Below are 16,453 nucleotides of genomic sequence, written 5' to 3' on the forward strand. Positions count from 1 at the left end.
TTTTCCATAGGTAAATTTCCAATGAAGATACACAGCTCCCACACTCTGCAGACTTTTCAAGCAACTAAGCAAAGATGGGGTTTAGAGCAGGAAATGGTGGGTGGGAGCAACCAAACTAGCCAGAACAGCAGGGGGGTAAGGATCATACCAAATAACATAATAACATAACATGTAATAACTGCTAGACAGTAAAAGCTGCGTGACAGCACAGTGTGCCATACTTCACAGCCAGGCAGGTGACACATATTGTTTTCATGGTTCTGCTTTACCACTTCCTGTGTATCCTCTCACCTACTCACTAGACTAGACTGACTCAGCATCATCACCTCTGAGCCAGAAGGTGATTCAGGAATAGGGATGAGCTTCGTATTCGAGTCGAACTCATGTTCGACTCGAACATCGTAAGTTCGATTGTTCGTCGAATTACGAATGTTTTGGGCCGTTCGTGCCAAATTCGAGTTACCTTTCACAGCCCATAATTCACTGCGGCATCGCAGTGCATTGCTGGCTGATGATTGGCCAAGAATGCACTATGATCTGCATGCTTGGCCAATCACAGCTTGCAATAAACGGAGAGACATAATTGGCCAAGGGTGGCTTTGGCCAGGGTGGCTTTGGCCAATTATGGCTCAGGGGGTTTAGTACACGCCCCACACTATAAAAGGCCGCCTGCAGGTCAGCCTTGTGTAGTGTGTTGCGGTGGTATAAAGAGAGAAGACAGAGAGAGAGAGAGAGTGTCATTTTTAGTAGGTAGATAGAGCAGGCAGGCAGGCCGGCTAGTCAGTTAAAGTTACGTAGAGGATATATATGCATCACAGGTGTTGTATATATATTTATACACTGTATAGTTTAGCTAGATCATCTCTTCCTAATTTACTGGCAGGCAGGTGATTGTGCTAGCTGCAGTATTCTCACGTGGTGTATTGCCTGTGTCCTCTTCAGTGTACACCATAAAGCTACGTGGTGTGTGTACTGCCTTTGTCCTCTGTAGTTTGCACCTAAAGCTACGTGGTGTGTACTGCCCGTGTCCTCTGCAGTTTGCACCTAAAGCTACATAGTGTGTGTACTGCCTTTGTCCTCTGTAGTTTGCACCTAAAGCTACTTGGTGTGTACTGCCTGTGTCCTCTGTAGTTTGCACCTAAAGCTACGTGGTGTGAACTGCCCTTGTCCTCTGTAGTTTGCACCTAAAGCTACTTGCTGTGTACTGCCTTTGTCCTCTGCAGTTTGCACCTAAAGCTACTTGGTGTGTACTGCCTTTGTCCTCTGCAGTTTGCACCTAAAGCTACTTGGTGTGTACTGCCCGTGTCCTCTGCAGATTGCACCTAAAGCTACTTGGTGTGTACTGCCCGTGTCCTCTGCAGTTTGCACCTAAAGCTACGTAGTTTGTACTGCCCGTGTCCTCTGCAGTGTGCACCTAAAGCTATGTGGTGTGTGTACTGTCTGTGTCTGTGCTATTTTTCTCAATGATTTTCATCCATATTGCAGGGACCAGACATTACATTAAAGCCGCAAGCAGTTTTAAATTACTTTTTTCTTATAGTAATCTCATTTTGTGCAGGGACAGCTCTAAACATGTGCCACGTCACAGGCATACTATAGACACCCAGCACTTACAATATTTAAAGCGATTTTTCATATTTTTTTATTTTTTTTTATTTAAGCACTATTAAAATCACTGCTCCAGAAAAAAACTACAGTTTTTAAAACTTTTTTTCCATTGATACATGTTCCCTGGGGCAAGACCCGGGTTCTCAAAGACGTTTTCACAGGCATACTATAGACACCCAGCAGGTACAATTTTTAAAGGAATTTTTCATTTTTTATTTTTTTTATTTAAGCATCATTAAAATCACTGCTCCAGAAAAAAACGACCGTTTTTAAAACTTTTTTTCCATTGATACATGTTCCCTGGGGCAAGACCCTGGGTTCTCAAAGACGTTTTCACAGGTATACAATAGACACCCAGCAGGTACAATATTTAAAGGAATTTTTCATTTATTTTTATTTAAGCATCATTAAAATCACTGCTCCAGAAAAAAACGACCGTTTTTAAAACTTTTTTTCCATTGATACATGTTCCCTGGGGCAAGACCCTGGTTCTCAAAGACATTTTACGACAATAACGTGCATAGTAGGCTTTAAAATGAGCACTTTTGAATTCGAACGTTCGAGTCCCATAGACGTCAATGGGGTTCTAAATGTTCGCGCGAACATTCGGTCCGTTCGAAGGTTCTGGGGCAAATCGAATGGGGGGGTGTTCGGCTCATCCCTATTCAGGAAGAATAAAAGGCAGAACCATGGAGCACTAAACTGAACTCTAATATACAAGATGGCAATGGTGTGTGAACCACAAGTAGCCAGTTCCCCGACAATGTAATCTATCTGATGAAACGCGTTGGGCGTGGCTACAACGCTACAGCTGACTGGTGGAAGAGTCCAGTGCAGCCACAAAGCTTGCTTCATAGGGGAGAGTAATTGTGTTTGCACAATTTGTAATTGTGTTTTCAAATGCAGGCGCGACTTACTTTTATTTTTACAGTCTTTTAAAAAAATATATTTGGGTCACTTTTATTCCTATTACAAGGAATGTAAACATCCCTTGTAATAGGAAAAAAGCGTGACAGGACCTCTTTAATGTGAGATTTGGGGTTAAAAAGACCTCAGATCTCACATTTACACTTACTTACATTTACTTTAAGACGTTTGAGGTTGCTTCCGTCATCCAATGGTATGGAGCTGAGTGGGGGCCATCTTTCCCTTACTCTACACCATGTCTCTCAGAGGAAAGGACCCGCTACCGACGGCTACGGTAAGCGGCGGAGACCACCGGGAAGCAGCGGGAAGGGGGGCCCTCTCACACCCCCTGATAAAAGAGATCCCAAGACCACTTTTATCTAAAAGCGGACTGCCCGCTGTTTAAGCTATCTGCTACCATAACCTGGTATTTAACGTCAAACAGCCGATGTATAATGACGAGAGGCGGTCCGGAAGTAGTTAATAAATGTTTTTTACGGGTTACACTATGGGCGTTTATGCTTTTTATTTTTCATCATGCTGAAAAACCAACCCTGACTGGATACACATTTGGCATACACGTTTCTCTTCACAAGGAGATTTAAAAAACACTTTTGCCGACGGCTGGACGTCTAAAGACAGCCTGGGCTTTGTGGTGTTATATCTGAATGATGCCTGCAGCTACAGCTCGGAGGCCATGTGCGATGTTATGGCGTCACGTTAAAAACGTCGCCGCCTCGGCTGGGGAGCCGTGATAATTTGTTTTTCTTTTAGGTGAGATATGGGGTCTTATTGGCCCCATATCTCACTATAAAGAGGTCCTGTCATGCCATATTCCTATTACAAGTGATGTTTACATTTCTTGTAATAGGAATAAAAGTGATCAAAATTTTTATTTATTTTTTTAAAAGTGTCAAATTATAAAATGTTAAATAAAATTAACAATAATTGTTTTTTTTAAAGTGCCCCTGCGAGAGCAATAATTCTAGCCCTAGCCCTCCTCTGTAACTCAAAACATGTAACCAGTAAAGAAAAATAAAGCGTTGCCTATGGGGATTTTTAGGTACCGAAGTTTTGCGCCATTCCACGAGCAATTTTGAAGCATGAAATGTTAGGTATGTATTTACTCGGCGCAACTTCATCTTTCACATTATGCAAAAAAATTGGGCTAACTTTACTGCTTTGTTTTTTTTTTGTAAAGCATGAAACAGTTTTTTTCCCCCCAAAAAAGGCGTTTGAAAAATTGCTGCGCAAATACAGTGCGAGGTAAAACGTTGCAATGACCGCCATTGTATTCTCTAGGGCAGGGATCTCAAACTGGCTGCCCTCCAGCTGTTGCCAAACTACAACTCCCATGAGACATTGCAAGGCTGACAGTTACAAGCATGACACCCATAGGTAGAAGCATGATGGGACTTGTAGTTTTGCAACAGCTGGAGGGCCACCAGCTTGAGACCCGTGCTCTAGGGTCTCTGCTAAAAAAAAAAACCTATATAATATTTGGGGGTTCTATGTAATTTTCTAGCCAAAAAAATTATGATTTTTACATGTAGGAGAAAAAAGTCAGAATTGGCCTGGTGGGCAAGTGGTCAACATGCGCATTTGACCATACTATATGATGATCCACAGGATCTGGTAAGAATCTTGAGCACTTGGTGTCACCTGGTGGTGGAAGCACTGCGAATTGGGAATGTGGGGACAGTAGTGAAACAAGTAAATCGTAGACGATTCGTTCCATTTGAACTTTTGTCGTGCACTTATATATGGGCATTTATGGACTTTATTTTCATGTATTTGGTGATACTTTAAGTGCCGGTTCACACAAGGGCAACCCGACTTACAGCGCGACTTTGCAAGGTGACTTCAGCGTGACTTGGAGCAACTTACAATGCGACTTAAAGTTGCCTCCAGGACAGGCGACTTTGGCTGTGGCCAATCACAGAATAATCAGCTCTGTGGGAGGGAGGGGTTTGCCTGAGAAAACTATTTTCTTTTCCTGTAAAGTTGTTTCAGTTAAGATATAGATCTGACTTGGAGGCAACTTCCATTGAAATCTATGGGTACAAGTTGCCTAGAAGTCTCCTTGAAGTAGTACGGGAACCTTTTCTGAGCGACTTCAGTAGTGTACATTAGGACGGCTCTTATTCACTTCAATTGAATTTCTCATGTCGCGTGACTTGGGGCGACACAAGTCGGATCCCAAGTCGCGGTAGTGTGAACCGGCACTTACTCATGTGTTTTTCATTTAATAAGTTTGATATCACTATATTTGTTTATGTTTAATTAATTTGTGTTTTCACAATACTGATCTTTAGCGCTGCTTAATACACCGAATACTTCCTGTGTATCCTCTCACCTGCTCACTAAGCTGACTCAGCATCATCACCTCAGAGCTGGAAGGTGATCCAGGAAGAATAAAGAATAAAAGGCAAACTGAACTTTAATATACAAGGTGGCAATGGTGTGTGAACCACAAGGATTAGCTGAGCTGAATTGTGAACCCTTCAGTAGGATATTTCAAATATATACTAAACTATTTGCCCTGAGTTTCACATTATTATTGTTATTTTTGCAACTACACAACAGATACAATCTAAACCAATGCGTATCACAATGAGTGTACTTGTAACTTTATGAGTTATTTTGAATAAGCTGTTCTTTCACTGGCTATGTTTAGCTCGGAGTGGATTTCGTGTCGGTCACACCTTAATATTCTACCACATGTGATGTTTATACTGTAAATCTGAAGTCAGACTGTACCATGTTATGTCCTGTAAGTGTTATATTTGATCTTCTTGGGCCTCACCAGATCAAAGACCTGCGCAAAGTGCAAATAAATAACACCATCATTGATTTTCCCACCCCAATTGCTACTTTCTGTCTCATATTAATTATTTGGTTCACTTGGCATGAACTCTTTTTTCCCTAATGACGTGCTAGTGAGAATTACGCTCTCTTCTGAAAAGGCTGGTTGATTCAGAAAGATGGAGGCCTATATGTTTCAAGACACAGCCTCTGTTTACATAAACCATCTTTGCTGCATTCATAAGCAAACCGCCACTAGGGTTGCTTTTTTTAACTCTTTATGCAAATACTGATTATGGACTAGGAAGTTCTCGGTTCAAAAAGTCCACTATTGTTTTTTACCTTCTACACATTTTCTTTGCAGTGATTGAGACCTCATATACACCTTTTTGAAGGCTTCCAATAAATCTGGGAAAATACATTCATTTTGTAAAATACAGGGCATTTTAGGGTCATTTAAGAATTAGCGCCACCACAATACAAACACAAACATATACCATGTATTCCATCTTTAAAATGGTTGTAAACTCCAAAAAAACAGACAAAAGCATTGCATACTAGCTCATTATGAAATACTTACCTTAGATCAAAGCTGTTGCAGCGGTCCCCATACACTGCTGCAACCGGCAACATGTCTCTCAGGCCCTGTACACACGACCGAACATGTCCGCTGAAACTGGTCCGCGGACCAGTTTCAGCAGACATGTTCGGTCGTGTGTACGGCCGACCGGACAATTGTCCGGCGGATCGGACAGGTTTCCAGCGGACAAATGTTTCTTAGCATGCTAAGAAACATGTCCGCTGGAAGCCTGTCCGTCGGACATGTTCGGTCGTCTGTACAGACTCACCGGACATGTCCGCTCGGCCGAAAGCCCTCGCATGCGTCGAACTGATTCGACACATGCGTGGAAGCATTGACCTTCCAGGGCCGCGCACGTCGCCGCGTCATCGGCGCGGCACGTCACCGCGTATCCTGTCCGGGCGGATTTCTGTTTGATGGTGTGTACAACCATCAAACAGAAATCTCCGAGTGGACATGTCCGCTGAAAACGGTCCGGCGGACCGTTTTCAGCGGACTGTCCGCTCGTCTGTACGGGGCCTTAGAGTTTTTTCTGGGTTGGCGGACTTCGGCGCTGTGATTGGCCGGAGCTGCAAAAACGTCACAGCGCAAGCCCTTTGGAAACGGCACGATCAAGCCGTTTCTTCAGTGTGCATGCGCCGATGATGTTGCCGCAAGTGTATATGGTAGATATTTACAGTACTTACAGGTAAACCTTATTATAGGCTTACCTGTAGTTACAAGTGGTGTAACAGGGTTTACAACCACTTTAAACATAAGAATCATAGAAACTGCATCCTCAAGTATATTACTTATTAAAAAAGATAAAGCAACATAAAAATAAAAAATTTGTATGCCCCACACAACCTCTATATAAATGGTCAGCTTAAATGGGCTGTAAAGCTCATAGTAGTGTATCAATAACATATTGCTTGAGTCTTAATCCTGCTTGTGGAGCCTTAATTTTCAGTGTACTGAAAAGTCGTGCTTGTGGGATATGATTGCTGTTGTTCAAAAGGAATCACTAGAAATGATTCCGACAAACGGTGTATTTTTCTTCATAGTGTGACATATGCTAGGAATGTTCAAATACGCATTCGGCCAAAGGCCGTTAATTAAGTTATCAAATAATCTCATATATACAATGTCTATGCTCAACTGAATAATAGCATACACCTACACTGTGCAATTCCTCAAGGTGTCATTTATGATGAAATGCAAGCAAAAAGCACATAACATCCCATATTTGGAGTTCAGTATATAAGCATCCAGCAATTACAGCCCTCCTGTGTCATATCAGGAGTCCTAGTCTTGTTGATAATGGGCACAGCAGACCTTCTTGTTCAGCAATAACCTGTCAGGAAATGCACCAGACAGTCAGTATATATCTTTATCAGGCAGATAGCAGACTCTTATGCTTTTTGAGCAAGGCACACATTCTTATTCACAAGTGACCTGCCAGGAAGTGCCCTACAGTAACACTATGCCCCCATGAAACATACAAAATACATACTGTAATTAAAATGTAAAAAAAAGACCATTAAAAAACTCTTATGCCTCGTACACACGATCGGTTTTCCCGACGGTAAAAAGTCAGCCGGGAAAACTGAGAACCTGCTCGGTTGCTTTTCCCTGTGTACACACGGCCGGTTTTCCCAACAGTAAAACTGCCATGACAGCTTTGGTCGGGAAAACCATCCGTGTGTATGCTCCACTGAAGTGTTTCCCATAGGAAAACTGCTGAGCAAAAAAAACGCTGAGAATCGCGGCGGGAAAAAAGAGAACAAGTTCTAATTTTTTTGCTCACAGTTTTCCTGTCGGGAAAACTGCAATGGAGCATACACACGGCCGGTTTTCTCAACCAAAAGCAAACATGGCAGTTTTTCCGTCGGGAAAACCGGTCGTGTGTACGAGGCATTAGGCCTTGTGCACACTAGGGATCTTCTAAATGCTATTCTCTTCAGAAACTGCACAGATGTCTCTGTAATCGCGGCCGAAATCGGGACTGACAAGCAAGAGTGAAATCGTGTGAGTTCAGCTGAATTTGCATGGCTTCATTCCCACAGCTCAGTGTGAACCAGGCCAAAACCCGAAGTTTTTACCAACGTGATTCCTCTCAAGCCTGCCTTGCATACACAAGTTCAGTCAAGAAAACGCTTGACCAAACCACGGTGACGTCCAACACGTACGACAGCACTATAAAGGGGATGTTCAATTCAAATTGCACCATCCTTTGATCTGCTTTTGCTGATCCTCGTGTTAGTAAAAGTTTGGTGAGAGACGATTTGCACTTTTCAGTCTTCGTGCTTTTAAGTCCGTTACAGCGTGATGAATGTGCTATCTCCATTACGAACGCTAGTTTTACCAGAACGAGCGCTCCCGTCTCATACTTGATTCTGAGCATGTTTTTTCCCCTCGGAAAAGCATACACACGAGCGGTTTTCGCGACGAGAAAAAGACTGACAGGAAACACGACGGGAAAAAATAGAGCAGGTTCTAGTTTTTTTGCAGGCAGTTTTCTCGTCTGGAAAACTGCTATGGAGCATACACACGACCGGTTTTCCCGACCAATCAAAAAAATTGCAGTTTTCTCGTCTGGAAAACCGGTCGTGTGTACGAGGCATTAGGGCCAATGAATTCAAGGCTACCATTGCTCTGGTTGGTCCTGAAGTAGGAAAATATTCCAAATTATTGGTCTAGAGCTATACAGATATATCTTAGCAAGGACATAGACCTGATACACAAAATACTGTATGTAGAAAAGCTCCTGCTGAGTATGGACTACAGTATATCATACATTCAAGACCTTTACATTCTTTTGTTTCTAAGTGCATTCATGCTTCCCTCCTTGAATTTGTCATTCTGTATAACATTATGACTTGCTACATTAACTGTATACTCTAAAGGATGATTTACTTTTTTGCCTCCCTCTAAATATTAAAATTCAATAAAAAGTCCATTATAAAAAAAATGTCCATTATATTCAGATGTGTTCACCTTCAGCTTTGAAGTTCTGAACTGAACCCAGGCAGATTTGTTAATCTCTAACTATGAGGAATATAATGAATGAGGATATGAATATATATATATATATATATATATATATATATATATATATATATATATATATATATATATATATATATATATATATATATAAGCAATAGTAGCCAGTCATGTTCAGTTACATGTGGTCAGCTGGCAACAGGCATAGTAATAGTCTCTAAGGACATTAGTGGGTTTGTCATATCTGAGTAGACCTAAGAAACAATGGCCACATTGACAACATTCTGTTATACTGTATAGTTACATTAATTCTTCAGAGACACAAAAGAGCAGGATAGTTAGGAAAATATATCCCTGCTATTTAAAATAGACTTACAGAATCTGTTATTTTATGGGGAAATGAGGAGCAACCCAAATATATGTGTAAAGCCCTGTAACCATAATTGTAAAGGAATGGTAGAGGCAATTTTTACAGGGGTTAAACTTTTATTTTTTTAAGACTGGGAGAACTGTCAGTCACAACTACCTCTACCCTGAACTCAGGGCTCAAGTCCTGTGGGAACGTGTGGGAACAGAGTTCCTGCACTTTTTTCACAGCAGGAACTCAGTTCCCTTTGCAGGACTAGAGCAGCCAAGAGCAGCCAAGCCGCCCGAGCCAATCCTTCACCAAGTGGCGATGCCCAGCTCGAGTCACTGTCAGGGGCAGGCGAACCTTAGTAATCCTTTATGTTACTGGCCGCTTCCTGTATATGGATTCATCAGGTAGTGTGCGGGTATTCCAGTATTCTGTCACTTCCTCGATGCCGCAATGTCTCCTGGGAGCTTCTGTCATTGTTCCCAGGAGACATTGCGGAGGTCTGCTGGGAGTAATCATGGGATTTAGAAAGAACTTGCTTCTTTGTAAATCCCACGATAACTCGCGGCAGACCTCCGCAATGTCTCCTGGAAACAATGACAAAAGCTCCCAGGAGACATTGCACCATCGAGGAAGTGATGGAATAACCGCACACTACCCGATGTATCCATATACAGGAAGTGGCCAGTAACATAAAGGATTACTAAGGTACAGTGGATCTAAAAAAAAACATGCGGTTTAGTAATTATGCATATGAGCGTATCTTTTTTTTTTTTTGGGGAGTGGATCTTGGGTGGGATTTCCCACACTTTTTTCCCCAGGACTTGACCCCTGCCTGAACTATTTTATACAAAATGAGGCACAGGGCAAACATTGAGGTAGGGCCCAATATGCTGACATTTTCTACTGGATGGTAGTGATGTCTTAATAGGATGACAAGTGTAATGCTGTGTACACACAATCGTAATTTCCGATGAAAAAAATTTTCGTCGGATATTCCGACCGTGTGTGGGCCCCATTGGACCTTTTTCATCAGAGTTTAGAAATAGAACATGTTTTATTTTTTCCGATGAAAAAAATTCTGATCGGAAATTCCTATCGTCTATGTGGAACTACGACGGAGAAAAAACCCACGCATGCTCAGAATCAAGTCGATGCATGCTCTGAAGCATTGAACCTTTTTTCGGCTCGTTGTAGTGTTTTACGTCACCGCGTTTTGGATGGTCGGAATTTGGTCTGACAGTGTGTAGGCAAGACAGGTTGAACGGAATTCCAACGGAAAATTCCATCTGATTTTTAGGCCATCGGAAATTCCGATCATGTGTACAGGGCATAAAGCTGATAGAAAAAATGAGATCTGAGGTGCATATGGTCTATTGCGGTTAAGGCAAACGGTTTTGTTTTTAGGGGTTCAGTTAAATTGTGATGAACATATAGGCTTCTGTGTTCCAGGAGTATACCAAAGCATGTAAAACATCAGTGTAAGATCCCTTTACTCTATTTTCCTGTGTTTCTACCTTAAATTGTACCTCAAATGTATCATAAGCCTTGAATATGAGTGTATGAAGGATTTTGATGCAAAATAAAATAATACTCTGCAGTTTTGTCGTTGTATATGGCTATACCAGTGAATGTTTTTATTTATTTTTTTAAGCTAAAGACAGCACACTTATTAGTTTTACATACATGTGAATGGGTTGACCATGCCACCAAAAATCTTCAAATTGATTTATAATGCTTGAGGTTTGTTGTAGACCAGGCTTTCTGATTTGCTGGCGGAAGCTATCCATAAACATAGCCAATCTGCTAAACCTGATACCTTTTTTTTCTGTTTGCCATATAAAAAAAATACAAAATTCCCCTTTGAAAAGCCCCCCCCCCTGCTTTACAGACTGGTTCCCCAAGGACTGTAAGCATGAAGTCTTTACACAATAGGGCAGAGCTGGGCAGCATTAGTAGCAGCACTTCACACTGAGCTATCAGGACACAGTAAAGGACTAAAACTTCAAAGAACAAGGGGATTTAAACTTTGATAGTTGGAAAGTATGAGGCAGCTGCTTTGGGCCCCACAACATGCTGCCCCTTTTGCTCTGCCTTAAAGACGGCCCTGGGCATGTCAATGCTGGATGGATGCTTCAAGAGGAAAACCCTTTTACTGCTTAAGACCTCATTTAGATCCATTTGTTATGCAGAGCTTGGCACACTGAAGTTTTTGAGAGATGTGAATGCTGAATGGGCACTTCACCCTACTAACACCCAGCTAAAATATTAATTTTAGTCAGTGTAGCTCTTTAAAAATGCAAACAATGCATCTGTCTCTGATACTTGGCCTCCTAAGAATAGAGAACCCTGTGTAACCTCCAACCCCAACCACACACATATATACATACACATCTGTGGCTTTTTTACTCATACAATATTTCAAATGTCAATTTACTGTGGAGCTGACCTCATCTGACACAGCAATGCACATTTTGGTCAATGCGTTTAACCTAACAGTGAAAAACCCATATTTAACTTGAAGCTGGGAGATTTTGGAACTGTAAATGTCGTGCTCCACTCCCTTCTTGCTGTTTTCCCAGCCCATTCGTCATGCTTTCCATGTATGTATCAATGTCTTTTAAATTTGCAAATTTTGTGCATATTTAACAGCAAAGCATCTTGCTTTAGCTCACCACAGGTCCCCTTCTGTTCCATAATTACATCACCAGATCAATTAAGTTCAAGTTATGTACTGAAATCCATAGGCCACATGCTGTGCTGCGAGTCTCTTCTTGAAGTCAATGATTGCATAATGTCAGTGCTTTGGTTAAATGTTTCCCTGTTTTGTAACCCAAATTTCCCACTGGGAAATCCACTTTTACTTTGACTAGATAAGCTAAACTACATGAAACAATGCCAGTATTTAATTATTGCTATTAATTCTGCCATATGGCTAGGTTTTTTTTTTTTTATTTCCATAGGGAACCATTTTTGTTTAAATTAATTCTAAAACGCAGAAAAAATATACTGGCTTGTTCAATCTGGGAGTGCAAAGAGCAATGTTAATGGGCAGTAACCTGGATTACGCAATCGCATTTCAGACAGTTAGAGCAGCATACATAAGCCATATAATATACTGTAGTATAGTAATTATATAGTATGTCTTCTAGGAAGAATAAAGAACGGGAGTGGTAATAAAATTATCTTTTTGGTTCATGTGCTAGAAAGAAAAAAAGACAAATCTGAAAAGGTGTGGGGGGAAACTCACAGTAGAAATAGAAATAAGGCTCTATCCTCAAACTTCTTGCACTTGGGATCACAGGGCCAGATTCACAAACGAGATACGACGGCGTATCTACTGATACGCCGTCGTATCTCTGTTTCTAACTATGCGACTGATTCATAGAATCAGTTACGCATAGCTAGCCCTAAGATCCGACAGGTGTAATTGAATTACACTGTCGGATCTTAAGGATGCAATTCTAGGCCGGCCGCTAGGTGGCGAGGTCATTGCGGCCGAATATGCAAATGAAGACTTACGGCGATCCCCGAACGGCCCGTCGATCTAAATCTACGTTGTTTCCGTCGAGTTACGCCGCGTAAAACTAGGGCTGAGCCCTAGTTGTCTTAAGCCATGGTAAGTATGGCTGTCGTTCCCGCGTCGAAATTTAAACATCAACGTAGTATGCGTAAGACGTCCGTGAATGGCGCTGGACGCCATTTATGTTAACGTCTAAGCAAATGACGTCGGTGCAACGTCAGTTAGCGCAATGCACGTCGGGTAATTTACCCGACGGAGCATGCGCAGTACGTCCGGCACGGGAGCGCGCCTAATTTAAATGGGACTCGCCCCATTCGATTGGGCCCGCCTTGCGCCGGACGGATTTAAGTTACACCGCTGCAAATTTACAGGTAAGTTCTTTGTGGATCGGGCACTTAGGCAGAAAATTTGCGGCGGTGTAACTTAAATCGGAAAAGTTAAGTTGCGCCCGGGCTACGTGAATCTGGCTCTTAGATCAGATCCATGGAAGCAGGTGACTTACAGCATAACACTGACATAGAAGCAAAGTGAAGAGACAAAGGATTAAATTAAATAATACAGAACCACTATGACAGAAAATGAAATGGTGCCCAACTGGTACATGGGGATAGAGGCAGGCCTGCTGCTTAACTACCATTGTTACTTACATCCTAATAACCTGCCCACTCAGTGAACTGTTAAAGTGTGACTAAAGGCAAAACCTTTTTTGGTTTTAGATAGAGAGGAGAGGAGAGGAATTAGAACACCTGCCAGCTTTTATTGGTATTTGTGTCCCCATTAGGTAAATTCATGTGAAGAATACCCAAAAACGCATATTGCAAAAACCCTCTTGATTTATTGACAACATTTGGTACATGAGCTTCTTTTGCACATTTTTGGATCGGAGGGAGGCCCATTCAAAAGCAACGGTTCAGCTCCAAAAGCGCGACATGGGGATGTGGATGGGGCCTCAATCTTACCTGCAATCTTGCTACAAGGTACATGATATTGTGCATAGGTATTGGCATACTTGACACAGCTGGTGTTATCTGCTGGTCATAAGTATCTAGTGTTGGTACAGATCTACAGGGTTAGTAATTTCAGTCTTACCACCTTAATTTCAGCTCACTGAGAGCACAAAATCAACAACAGGCTAATAATATTTAATGCAGACTGGCCTAGGAAATGCCCACATGTAAAAGCTGAACCTCCATGATTGAAAGAACTGAAATCCAAATTATAAACGCGGTGGACCAGGGACAGTAAAGTTAGGGAGGAAAAGCTAGATGATGCTGGAAATGTCCCAGCAAGAAATGGGGTGTGTTGCAGCTCTTATGCACACTGTCCTAATCTCTATTTTTGTTTTCTTTATCAAATGCTTCTGAACGAAAAACGCAGCATGTAAACGCAGCAAAACTGACATTTTAAACGTGGGTTACTGTCTGTCAAGTTTAATTGAGGAGCAGTTGTAAAAACGTCCTGTGTACATAGAGCATTATGGCTTTCCAAACCCGTACAGTCGTAGTGGCATAGTAGACACTTGTAGGAGAAATGTCTCATGAAATAAACATTTATTATACATCTTAAAAAATATATAAAAACAACCACTTTCGTAGTTATCTTAGTTATATCAATACATCCAACAACTAAAATATCATGTAATACATTATAAGTATTGGATTGTGCACTAAAACACTTGGACACACACTATAGAACCATGTCATAGACGATAACTTGGTAAAAAGGTAACTTGGATCTCTAGCAATTGTGGGTGGACTGTTAGTAAGAATGCATGTTGCGTAATGGCTTCATTCATAATCCTGACAAATCTAAAGCTGGCCATACACTGATTACAATGTGTCTGGTTCAGCAGGGACTGGCCAAATTTCTATCAATGTTTGGCTGTCCCTGCTTGGCAAAAGTCGATCGTTTGATCCAGGGCTGTCTTTAATATTGATTGGACCCTGGGCAAACATTTTCTTGGGCACTCTCTAATCCACTTGTCAACTATTTGCAGGTATTCCAAACTCAAGGTGAAGCCGCTTTGGGCCCCACAACAATGACTGGAGCCTGGGGCAGCTGACCCTTTTGCCCTGTGTTCAAGACGGCCCTGATTTGATCACCTCCTGTTAAACAGGCATCCTGAAAAACTTTTTTCAGTCGGGGTCTGTAGCCACTGATAAGTGTATGGCAGTATGGATGGAGAATCTGTTATTTTTTCTCCTTCAGCCTGCTGGTTAACCTCCCTGGCGGTAAACCCGAGCGTGACTCGGGGTTGATTTTTTATGCAAGGATCGGTATCCCCGAGTCACGCTCAGGCTGGACGTGCAGAGTGTGCAGCGGCGCGGCTTACCTGATCGCTGAATCCACAGGCAAGTTACTCACCTTGTCCCTGGATCCAGCGATGCCACCCCGCTGTGTGAGCGAGCGGGTCCTCCTTGCTCGATTCACAGTCTCCGTGTGCCGCCGATCTCCGTTCCCTGCGACGTTACGACGCACGGGAGCGGAGAACGGCGCCAAATTCAAAAAAGTAAACAAACACTTTACATACAGTATACTGTAATCTTATAGATTACAGTACTGTATGTAAAAAATACACACCCCCATTGTCCCTAGTGGTCTGCCCAGTGTCCTGCATGTACTTTTATAAAAATAAAAAATGTAATTTCTGCCTAAAAACTGTAGATTGTCCAAAAGTGTCCCTTTATGTCAAAAATGGTTTTAGATCAGCTAGAAAACAGCGATAAAAAATTATAATCACTTGCAGAAATGTGCGATAGCGATTTGTGGGGAAATTCGTCATAAAAAAAAAAAAATAATGACAGCGACAATTCTGCAACTGAGCAAATTTCAGTGGTTTTGAGTTGATTACATTATTGAATAATTTTTATTTTAATTATATTATTACTTGCTATAATTATTTATAATTATTTATTATATTATAATTTAAAATTTTGTTTTTAAAAAAATGTCATACCCGGGATGCCTATTAGATTCTTGTTTGGTCAGATTTAAGTGAGTTATTCCTAAAAATTACAGACCTACAGTATAAAACGCCAAATTTCCTTGCAAATAATTGTACCGCTTTCAGCATGTTTTTTCAGACAGAATCATACCGCCAGGGAGGTTAAACGAAAAAAATAAAATAAAAAAAATAACAGCGCATGACCAGCTTTCAACTTACCATTGCTCCACAGCTGTCAATCACTGACCATGTAGTGTATAGTGATAAGCCCTCATGTTAGATTTATCTGCATATATTTAGTTTGTGTGTCCTACAGCCCAGTGACTTATCAAGCTCACATAGATTTCAGGAGGACTCATGTATTGCGTTCAATGGGCCAGATTCACAGAAGAGATAAGAGATATCTCCTGATACGCCGTCGTATCTCTGTGATCCGCCCGTCCTAACTATGCGGCTGATTCATAGAATCAGTTACGCATAGATAGCCCTAAGATCCGACAGGTGTAATTGACTTACACCGTCGGATCTTAGGATGCAATTCTAGGCCGGCCGCTAGGCGATTCCATTGCGGTCGGCGTAGAATATGCAAATGACTAGTTACGGCGATCCACAAAGATCCGCGCGTTCGTAGCGTTGTCGCTAGTCGGTTTTTCCCGTCGCAAAGTTACACCTGCTTTAACATAGCTTATCTTTAGAACAGCCATGTTAAAGTATGGCCGTCGTTCCCGCGTCGAATTTCAATTTATT

At 41.7% G+C, this 16,453-nt stretch overlaps 1 protein-coding gene across 1 annotated transcript in view; it reads left to right on the forward strand.

Moving 5' to 3' along the window:
* BMP6 (bone morphogenetic protein 6) overlaps positions 1–16,453 on the forward strand; it is a 274,521-nt gene that overhangs the window by 49,386 nt on the left and 208,682 nt on the right. The window lies entirely within an intron of this gene.

This window comes from Rana temporaria, chromosome 5, assembly GCF_905171775.1.
Source record: "Rana temporaria chromosome 5, aRanTem1.1, whole genome shotgun sequence".
In the NCBI taxonomy this organism is placed as follows: Eukaryota; Metazoa; Chordata; class Amphibia; order Anura; family Ranidae; genus Rana; species Rana temporaria.